Source organism: Stegostoma tigrinum, chromosome 2 (assembly GCF_030684315.1).
Source record: "Stegostoma tigrinum isolate sSteTig4 chromosome 2, sSteTig4.hap1, whole genome shotgun sequence".
Taxonomy (NCBI): Eukaryota; Metazoa; Chordata; class Chondrichthyes; order Orectolobiformes; family Stegostomatidae; genus Stegostoma; species Stegostoma tigrinum.
Genome location: NC_081355.1, coordinates 108,688,103 through 108,698,610, shown reverse-complemented (window position 1 = coordinate 108,698,610; position 10,508 = coordinate 108,688,103).

The following is a 10,508-nucleotide window of genomic DNA, read 5'->3' as shown; positions in this document are numbered from 1 at the left end:
TGGCTACACTCAGCCCTGCAGCTCCCATTGGCTAATTGTCGCTCTACTCATGTCTGACTATTTGATGTCATAACGGCAGGCGCGCCCTCAGCGAAGAGCCCCTCCTACCCCAGCGATCCTCCTCCAAATGTCCTTCCACAGGAACGTCCCAATACCTGTCCACGTTTACCAAATTTTCCTTCTGCAAGTAAAACGTCCTAGGCATCAGAAGAAAGGCAGCTTACATAGTTAATGGCATAAACTACACAGAAGCTGGAAATCTAAGTTACTGAGAGTTTACATCATTTTAAATTAGTCTTTCACAGGACATGGGCAGAACTAGCACGGCTGAACTGCCAGTATGCGTAGGAATAGGCAGAATTCCTTCCATGAAGGTCTTCACAATTGTTGGCAGTTGTTACTGTCATCATTACTGACTGTTTTTATTGAAAAATTTAAAGACGTTCAACAAAGTACTTCACAAAATAGGAGTGTTCGAGGTAGTATAGTGGTAGAGACAGAGAATTAGATAGCAGTAAGCAGCGAGCGGGGATGCTTTTTAGGTTGACAACCTGTAACCAGCATGGTTCCACAGGGACAAAAACAGAACTTGCTGAAAAAGAGATAATGGGAACTGCAGATGCTGGAGAATCCAAGATAACAGATTGTGGAGCTGGATGAACACAGCAGGCCAAGCAGCATCTCAGGAGCACAAAAGCTGACGTTTCAGGCCGAGACCCTTCATCAGAGAGGGGGATGGGGAAAGGGTTGTGGAATAAATAGGGAGAGAGGGGGAGGCAGACCGAAGGTGGAGAGAAAAGATAGGTGGAGAGGAGAGTATAGGTGGGGAGGTAGGGAGGGGATAGGTCAGTCCAGGGAAGACGGACAGGTCAAGGAGGTGGGATGAGGTTAGTAGGTAGGAAATGGAGGTGCGGCTTGAGATGGGAGGAGGGGATAGGTGAGAGGAAGAACAGGTAAGGAGGCAGAGACAGGCTGGGCTGCTTTTGGGATGCAGTGGGGGGAGGGGATGAGCTGGGCTGGTTGTGTGATGCAGTGGGGGGAGGGGACGAACTGGGCTGGTTGTGGGATGCAGTGGGGAAGGGGAGATTTTGAAGCTGGTGAAGTCCACATTGATACCATTAGGCTGAAGGGTTCCCGGGCGGAATATGAGTTGCTGTTCCTGCAACCTTCGGGTGGCATCCTTGTGGCACTGCAGGAGGCCCATGATTGACATGTCATCTGAAGAATGGGAGGGGGAGTTACTGATGTCCATTTCAAGCCCACCGACTCCCACAGCTACCTAGAATACACCTCCTCCCACCCACCCTCCAGCAAAATTTCGATCCCCTATTCCCAATTCCTCCACCTCCACCGCATCTGCTCCCAGGATGAGGCATTCCACTCCCACACATTCCAGATGTCCAAGTTCTTCAAGGACCGCAACTTTCCCCCCGCAGTGGTCGAGAACGCCCTTGACTGCGTCTCCCGCATTTCCCGCAACACATCCCTCACACCCCGCCCCCGCCACAACCGGCCAAAGAGGATCCCCCTCGCTCTCACACACCACCCACCAACCTCCAGATACAACGCATCATCCTCCGACACTTGCGCCATTTACAATCCGACCCCAACACCCAAGACATTTTTCCATCCCCACCCTTGTCTGCCTTCCGGAGAGACCACTCTCTCCGAGACTCCCTTGTTCGCTCCACACTGCCCTCCAACCCCACCACACCTGGCACCTTCCCCTGCAACCGCAGGAAGTGCTACACTTGCCCCCACACCTCCTCCCTCACCCCCATCCCAGGCCCCAAGATGACTTTCCATATTAAGCAGAGGTTCACCTGCACATTCGCCAATGTGGTATACTGTATCCATTGTACCCGGTGTGGCTACCTCTACATTGGGGAAACCAAGCGGAGGTTTGGGGACTGCTTTGCAGAACACCTCCGCTCGGTTCGCAATAAACAACTGCACCTCCCAGTCGCAAACCATTTTAACTCCCCCTCCCATTCTTCAGATGACATGTCCATCATAGGCCTCCTGCAGTCCCACAAGGATGCCACCCGAAGGTTGCAGGAACAGCAACTCATATTCCACTTGGGAACCCTGCAGCCCAATGGTATCAATGTGGACTTCACCAGCTTCAAAATCTCCCCTTCCCCCACCGCATCCCACAACCAGCCCAGTTCGTCCCCTCCCCCCACTGCATCCCACAACCAGTCCAGCCTGTCTCTGCTTCCCTAACCTGTTCTTCCTCTCACCCATCCCTTCCTCCCACCTCAAGCCGCACCTCCATTTCCTACCTACTAACCTCATCCCACCTCCTTGACCTGTCTGTCTTCCCTGGACTGACCTATCCCCTCCCTACCTCCCCACCCATACTCTCCTCTCCACCTATCTTCTTTTCTCTCCATCTTCGGTCCGCCTCCCCCTCTCTCCCTATTTATTGCTGAAAAAGCCCAGCAGGTCTGGCAGTATCTGTGCCAAAACATTAACTGATTCTTTCTTCACAGATTTTTTTGCAGCTCTGCATCTGCAGTTCTTTCAGTTTTTATGGTTCAACAAGGATCAGTGCTAAGACCTCAACTGTTTACAAAATGTATGAATAAATTGGAAGATGGAAGCAAATGTAGTATAAGCAAATTTGCAGATGTCACAAAAAATACTTGCAAAGACAATTATGAGGGGCATTCAAACAGTTTACAGAGAGATAGGTGGGCAAAAAGTGGGCAAATAGAGTATAATGCAGGATAATAAGTTGTTCATTTTGGACAGAACAAGTGTATTATTTAAATGTAGAAAAACTGTAGAAAGCTGCAATACAAAGCGACTTGGAAGTACCAGTGCAAGAAATACAGAAAACTAGCACAGTGGTGATTGTGAAGGCTAATGGAGGGTAGGCCCTTAATTGAAGGGAGTGGTGTATAACAGTAAGGAAGTCTTATTACAACTGTACAAGGTACTGGTGAGACCACATTTGGAATACTGTGAACAGTTTTGGTCCCCTTATGGAATGATGGTATTTTATTGGAGGCTTTTCAGAGAAGGTTCACTAAGATGATTCCCAGTATGTAGGAATTGTTTTATGAGCAGAGGCTAAACTGGTTGGGATTCTGGTCGCTGGAGCTTAGAAGAATGAGAGGTGATCTCATTGAAGCACATGGGATTCTTAAGGCCAGGGTAAATGCTGAGAGGATATTTTGCCTCATGGGAGAATCAAAAGTGAGAGAGCATAGTCTCAGAATAAAGGGCTGCCAATTAAGTCAGAGGAAGATAAATTTATTCTTTCAGATCATTGAGAATCTTTGGAATTACTTGCCACAGAGAGTTGAGGAAGAAGAGTCCATGTGTATATTTAAGGCTCAGATAGATAGATTCTTGATAAGTACAGAAATAAAGGATTGGATCAATGATGATCCTATTGAATGGCAGAGCAGGCTCAAGGGGCTGAATGGCCTACTCCTGTTCCTATTTCCTATGATTTATTAATTGAACTCAAATTCGAAGCATTGGGCTATAGATAGCTGAAGGCACAGCCATCCATGACAGAGTAAAGGGAACAGAGCACTTGAAGGACGTTTACAGGAAAGCTCAATGAACACTAAGAGCACAAAATTCTGGGAGAGATAACTAACATTAAGACAAGAAATAGTAAGTTTTTAGATGAGTTCAGAGCAAGACAATAAAGTTTAAAATCATGGTTACAGTACATGTATGTTAATACACAGCTTATGACAAATAGGAACAGTGGACGAAGGGCAGGAGTGAATCCTTAAACATTCCTGTGTACAAGTCTAGAGTACAAGCCATAGGGACAAAGTAGGTCATTCTGCTCATCAAGTCTGCTCCTGATCTGATTATTTCTCAACTCCATTTTCCTGCCTTTTCTCCATAAACCTGGATTCTCTTACTGACTAAAATTCTCAGCCTTGAATATACTTAACAAACTAGCCTTGTAAGCCTTCTGTAGTAAAGAATTCCCCCAATTCTGAGAGAAGAAAGCCTCATTGCTATTTAGGGAGTCCAGTGACGGTTCAGCAGACTTGATTCCTGGAATGACAGGACTGACATATGAAGAAAGACTGGATTGACCTGGCTTGCACTCACTGGAATTTAGAAGAATGAGGGGAATCTCATAAATACATAAAACCTTGATGGGACTGGGCAGACTAGATGTAGGAAGAATGCTCCCAACTTTGGGGAAGTCCAGAACTAGGGGTCATAGTCTAAGAACCACAGGTAAGCCATTTCAGGACTGAGAAGAGCAAGGATTTCTTTACTCAGTAATTCTCTACCACAGAAAGTTGTTGGGGTCAGTTTGTTGGATATATTCAATAGAGAACTGGATGTTGTTCTTGTGGCCAAAAGGATCAAGAGTATGGAGAGAAAACAGGAGTGGGATACTAAAATTGCATGATCATATTGAATGGTGGTGCAGGCTAAAAGAGCCAAATGGCCTGCTCCCGCACCTATTTTATATGTTTCTAGGTTTAATTCAATACAAAATGAGACCTCTTATTCTGAGATTATGCCCAATGATCCTTGACTGTCCCTCATGAGGGATCAATCTTTCCACTATTACTGCTAAAAATCTTGTATCGTTCAATAAGGTCGCTTCTCATTGGTCTAAACTCCAATAAATACAGGGCCAACCTACTTAATCTCTCCTAATAAGATAGTCCCTCCAGACCTGCTATGAGCACTGTGAATCTTCTCTGGAATGCCTTCAGTGCCAGTATATCTTTCCTTAAATAAGGGACCCAGAGATGTTCAGTTCTCTAACTGTAGTTGGACTAGTGCCTTGTGTAGTATTAACAAAACCTCCATATTTTTATGTTCATTCCTTTCCAATAATAGCCAATATTCCACTTGCCTTCCCTATTACCCACTGAACTTGATGCCAGCTTTTTGTGATTATTGAAGAAAACTCCAAAGTCTTTCATTTGAATAACTAGCTCCTGTATCTTTTCTGCCACAGGAACATAGAATATGCTAGCAGGAGTAGGCCATTCAGGCCTTTAAGCCTGTTCCATCATTCAATATGATCACAGCTCATCATCCAGCTCCATAGCGAATTCCCGTTTTCTCCCCATATCCCTTTCATCTTAACAACTAGATCTGTATCTTTCTTGAAAATCTTCAATGTTTTGGCCTCAACAGTTTTCTGTGGCAGAGAGTTCGACAAGATCAGCACTCTCTCCGAAGTAATTTCTACTCATTTGTGTCCTAAAAGGTCTACCTGAGACTGCAGCCCTTGGGTCTGTACTCCTGTTTATTGAAAATATCTATCCTGCATCTTCTCTGTTGAAATTTTATGGGTACTTTAAACATCTCTATCATTCTTCTAAACTCTAGTGAATATAATCCAAACTGATGGTGTCTCCCCTATGTCAGTCCCATCATCCCAGGAATCAGTCTACCAAAGCGCATAAACACATTTTCCCACATTATATCCCATCTGCCAAGATTTTCCCACTTGCTTAACCTGTCTACATCCGTCCACAGACTGTGTGCATCATCTTTTCTGTCATTGTTCAGGAAGGAATAGTGAGGGTGGCAGAAATAAGGAGAATATTGTGCTGGAGAAAGAGAACATCCTAGAAGAGCAAGGATAGAACATATTTGGTGAGACGGCACATATGGTCTTCCAAGGTGTCCTATGTGGCCCACAACCCGTTTACAAATACAGTGAAGTACATGTGGACAGTTCTGGAAGAAGCTGCTCCCCCAGTCAAAGGCAAACACTTTCCCACCTTTGATGATGAAATCAAGGAAGGAGCCTCTGACAGAAATGTTAGCAAAGCTTGCTGACCATCCAACCTTAATTCACCTGGAAGCCTGAACACATGGAATACTGAGTCTGCAGTCTCCAGGGAAGACTGCAAGGGACAGGTTGCCAACTGGATGGGTGAGTGGCTCAGCAGTCTTGTCAATGCACATGTTGGGGGGTTGGGAGGTGGGACATGAGGCTCTAGGTTGAGAAGTGGGTTAGGTGGAAGACACTTCTTCCCACGCAGGAATTAGTCCCCTGTGAGTTGTAATCAAACTAGCAGAATGGTTGATCTGAGCCCTTGCACTGTGTGGGAATAAAAGAAGGGGAGGGAAGCAAAAAGAGAAGGGGGGCAGGGGAGGGGGAGTTTGAGAGAAAGGGAAAGTGAGGGAAGACAGAGGGTAGCAGTGATTGGGTTATTGAACAAGTGGGACAAGAGAGGGGGAACAAGTAAAAAGAATGAAGGAGTGTGCACATGTCCAGCGGAGTTAGGGTGCATGATAGGCTCAAGTGAGAGAGGCTGGTGTGTGTCTGGGTGTGAGTAACCGCATGCGTGAACACAGACTCAGTGAGCTAGAGATACATTCACTGATCCATGTCTTAAAAAATCTATCCAAAAAACAGCCTGGAGAGGAGAAAAACCTAGACTGAAATGTAACCTGCTTTCAAACCCCATTCTGCAAAGTCCACCTCAGAGTTTTAACCACCTCAGGTGAGTTTGATAATAAGTTGAAGTATATAGAATCTAAGTTACTAGCACTGGATGGCAGCATCCAATGATACTGAAAGAAATGAGTGTAGAAATTGTTGAAGCACTGGCAATAACTTTCTAGTCTTTCTTAGAATCCGGGATAGTGCCAGGTGATTTTTTTAAATATACACACAGTAGTCTAAAGATAAACTCAGTAACTACAGACCTGTCAGTTTAATTTTGGTGGTGGGAAAGCTTTCTAGAAACAATAATTCAAATAAAATTAGTAGTCACTTCAGTAAATGTAGATTTATTCAGGAAAATTAGCATACTGTTGTTACAGTTAAATTATGTTTAACTTGCTGGAATTTTTTTGATGAGGTAACAAATTTTTTATCTTTTTTTCTATCCATTTTTGAGAGATGTGGGCATTGCTAACTGGCCAGTATTTCTTGCCCACCCCGAGCTGCCTTCTTAAACCACTAGATGAGACAAATGCTGTTATGTAGAAATATATGGACTTCCATTAGGCATTTTATACATTACAAATCAGAAGTTGCTGGAAAAGCTCAGCAGGTCTGGCAGCATCCACGAAGAAAACAAAACCAAACTTAATATTTCAGGTCCAGTGACCCTTCTTCAGAACCCTGGCTGTTATAATCAGTACTGTTTTCCAAAAAAAAGTTAAAAACATTTGCAGTCAGGAATGAGTTTACCTTTGCTTCATGTCAGTGTCTGCAGAAAACATTTCACCACTCATCACTGTATACAAGGCTCTGATTATCTGTGGCAACACAAAGACTCTTATTTCCCAGTATTTGCCTAGATGGGCAAGCTATTTTTTTTTCTTGCCATATTCAAGGCTAAATATGCCAGAGTTTGTTTTTAAGTGATTTGGAAAAGGCCACACCCAGTGGCTGTGAGGAACACTTGGATAAAAGTGATCTCAATGTTTAGATTAAATTTTTACTTGTCCTTCTTCATTAAAATATGATTTCTAAATTGCAAGAGGGCTATTTCCAAGGGATGCTGGCACACCCTCACCGGAAGCAGAGGCAGTAGAGGTAATGAACACAGAGGGAAACAAAAAGGAAGCTGTGAAAAAGACCATGAGAATGGAATGACAATCAGCATAAAAGAGATCCCAAACGTCACGTGTACTGAGAGGCACTGAGCAAAGATAGAATAGTTAAGCACTAAGAAAGTTGAGTATTAAGAAAAAGGATGCTGGCAAATTATCACCAGAAGCCTAGATGGTGGATATAACAAAAGGCGTGAAAATTGACAAACACTGTGTACTGTAATGATTAGCTACATTTAGAATGGATGTTACCTGGTCTTGTTGGTTTGCATCATAAGTTGTGAAAGGAAATGAGGATAAAGATAGGTATAGTGGAAGAGCTTGCCATAACCTTCCAATCTTCCCTAGATATGGGGAAGCTGCCAGAGGATTAGCAAGTGGTAAATTGACAGTCTCTCTCAAGAAAGCATGTAAGGAGATACACAGTAACTGCTACAAACCAGTCAAAGAATTATAGAATCCCTACAGTATGGAAGCAGGCCATTCAGTCCATCAATTTACTCAGCCCCACCCCCTATTCTATACCCGTAACCCTGCATTTCACAAGGGTCATCTACCTAGCCTGCACATCCCTGAACACTATGGGCAATGTAGCATGGCCAATCCACCTAACCTGCACACCTGTGGACACTGAGTGGGGAGGGGGGGGAGAAAACGCACACAGGCATGGGGAGGACATGTAAACTCCACTCAGACAGTGGGTTCGGGGTGGAATAAAACCTGGGCTCCTTGCACTGAGGCAGCTATGCTAACCACTGAACCACCATTAAAGTCAGTATCAAACTGAAAGAAAGAAAAGCTTTCAAGTTTGTTCAACTATCCATTTGGATACAAAATTAGCTCGATGGGAGAAGACACAGGTGGTGGTGGAGAGTTGTTTTTCGGACTGCAGGCATGTGACCAGAGGTGTGCTGCAAAGATCGGTGCTGGGTCCACTGCTTTTTGTCATTTATATCAATGATTTGGATGTGAACACATGAAGTATCGTTAGGAACTTTGCAGATACCACCAGATACTGTAGATATTGCAGATACTGTAAATCAGGAACAAAAACAAAACCGTTCTGAGGATGGGTCAACAGACCCAAAAAGTTAACTGAGTTTTTCTTCGCGGCTACTGCCAGACCTGATCTTTTCCAGTACCTTCTGTTTTTGTTCCTGAATAAAAAAAAGTTATCTAAGAGTACAACAGGACTTAGATCAGATGGGCTGAGGAGTGATAAATGGAGTTTAATCCAGATAAATGTGAGGTGCAGCATTCTGGTAAGGCAAATCAGGGCTGAACATATACATAATTGTAAAGTCCTGGGGACGTGTTGCCAAGCAGAAAGGTCTTGGAGAGTACATTCAAAGTTCCTTGAACGTGGAGTCACAGGTAGATAGGATAGTGAAGGCGGTGTTTGCTCTGTTTACATTTATTGGTCAGTACTTTGAGTATAGGTGTTGGGAGATCACATTGCAGTTGTACAGGCCATTGGTTAGGGCACTTTGGAATAAGGTGCTCAATTCTGGTCGCCCTGTTATAGGAAAGATGCTGTGAAACTTGAACACGTTCAGAATGGATTTACAAGAATGCTGCCAAGATTGGAGGATTTGAGCTATACAGAGAGGTTGAATTGGCTGGGGCAATTCTCCCTGGAGCGTTGGAGGCTGACAAGTGACCTTGTAGAGGTTTCTAAAATCATCAGGGGCATGGAAATAGTGAACAGACAATGCCTTTTCCCCAGGGTGGGGGGAGTCCAAAGCTAGAGGGCATAGGTTTAAGATGAGAAGGAAAAGATTTAAAAGGGATCTGAAGGGCAACTTATTCACACAAAGGGTTGTACATGTACGGAATGAACTGCCAGAGGAAGTGGTAGAGGTTGGTACAATAATAACATTTAAAAGGTATCTGGATAGATATATGATTAGGAAGGGTTCAGAGGGATATGAGCCAAATGGGACTAGATTAATTTAGGACATCTGGTCAGCCTGGACAAGTTGGACGAAAGGGTCTGTTTATGTTCTAAGTGGCTGGACTAAAGACTGGACAGAATTGAAAAACCAGCAAGAGAATGACTGAAAAAAGAAGGGGGAGAGTAAAATCTAGCTAAAACATTAAAAACTGAGTACGTTTCTACAACTATTTGAAAAGTTAAAGATTCTTCAGGTGCCAATTTTATTCTCCATACAGCATTTATACTTACCCTCAATTATCTTTCAATTTATTGTTCCAATTTTAACATCAGGACTATATTCCCCTGCTTTGAATTTCTCTAAATGGCTTAATTATCTGTGAAAATTCCATACAAAATCTAAACTCAATTAGATCATTTCCCATCTTCAGAAAATAAAACTTAAATTTACAATCTCATAACAACCGAAATAGGGTGGCTAAAAGCAAACATTATTTCAAATGTTTCAGAGATAGTAGGAACTGCAGATGCTGGAGCGTCTGAGACAACAAGGTGTACAGCTGGATGAACACAGCAGGCCAAGCAGCATCAGAGGAGCAGGAAGGCTGACGTTTCGGGCCTAGACCCTTCTTCAGAAGTGGGGGAGGGGAAGGGAGTTCTGAAATAAATAGGGAGAAAGGGGGAGGCAGAAAGAAGATGGATAGAGGAGAAGATAGTTGGAAAGGAGACAGACCAGTCAAAGAGGCGGGGATGGAGCCAGTAAAGGCGAGTGTAGGTGGGGAGGTAGCATGGAGATGTGTCATTCCAGGGAGGAGGGAGAGGTTGGAGGAGGGAGGAAGGTGGGACGAGTTTAGTGGGCAGATGGGTTGGGGCTTGAGGTGGGAGGAGGGATAGGTGAGAGGAAGGACAGGTTAGCGAGGTGGGGATGAGCTGGGATGCAGCAGGGGAGGGGAGATTTTGAAGCTTGTGAAGTCCACATTGATATCATTGGGCTGCAGGGTTCCCAAGCAGAACATGAGTATGCTCCCCAAAGGTTGCAGGAAAAGCAAGTCATATTCCCCTTAGGAACCCTGCAGCCCAATGATATCAA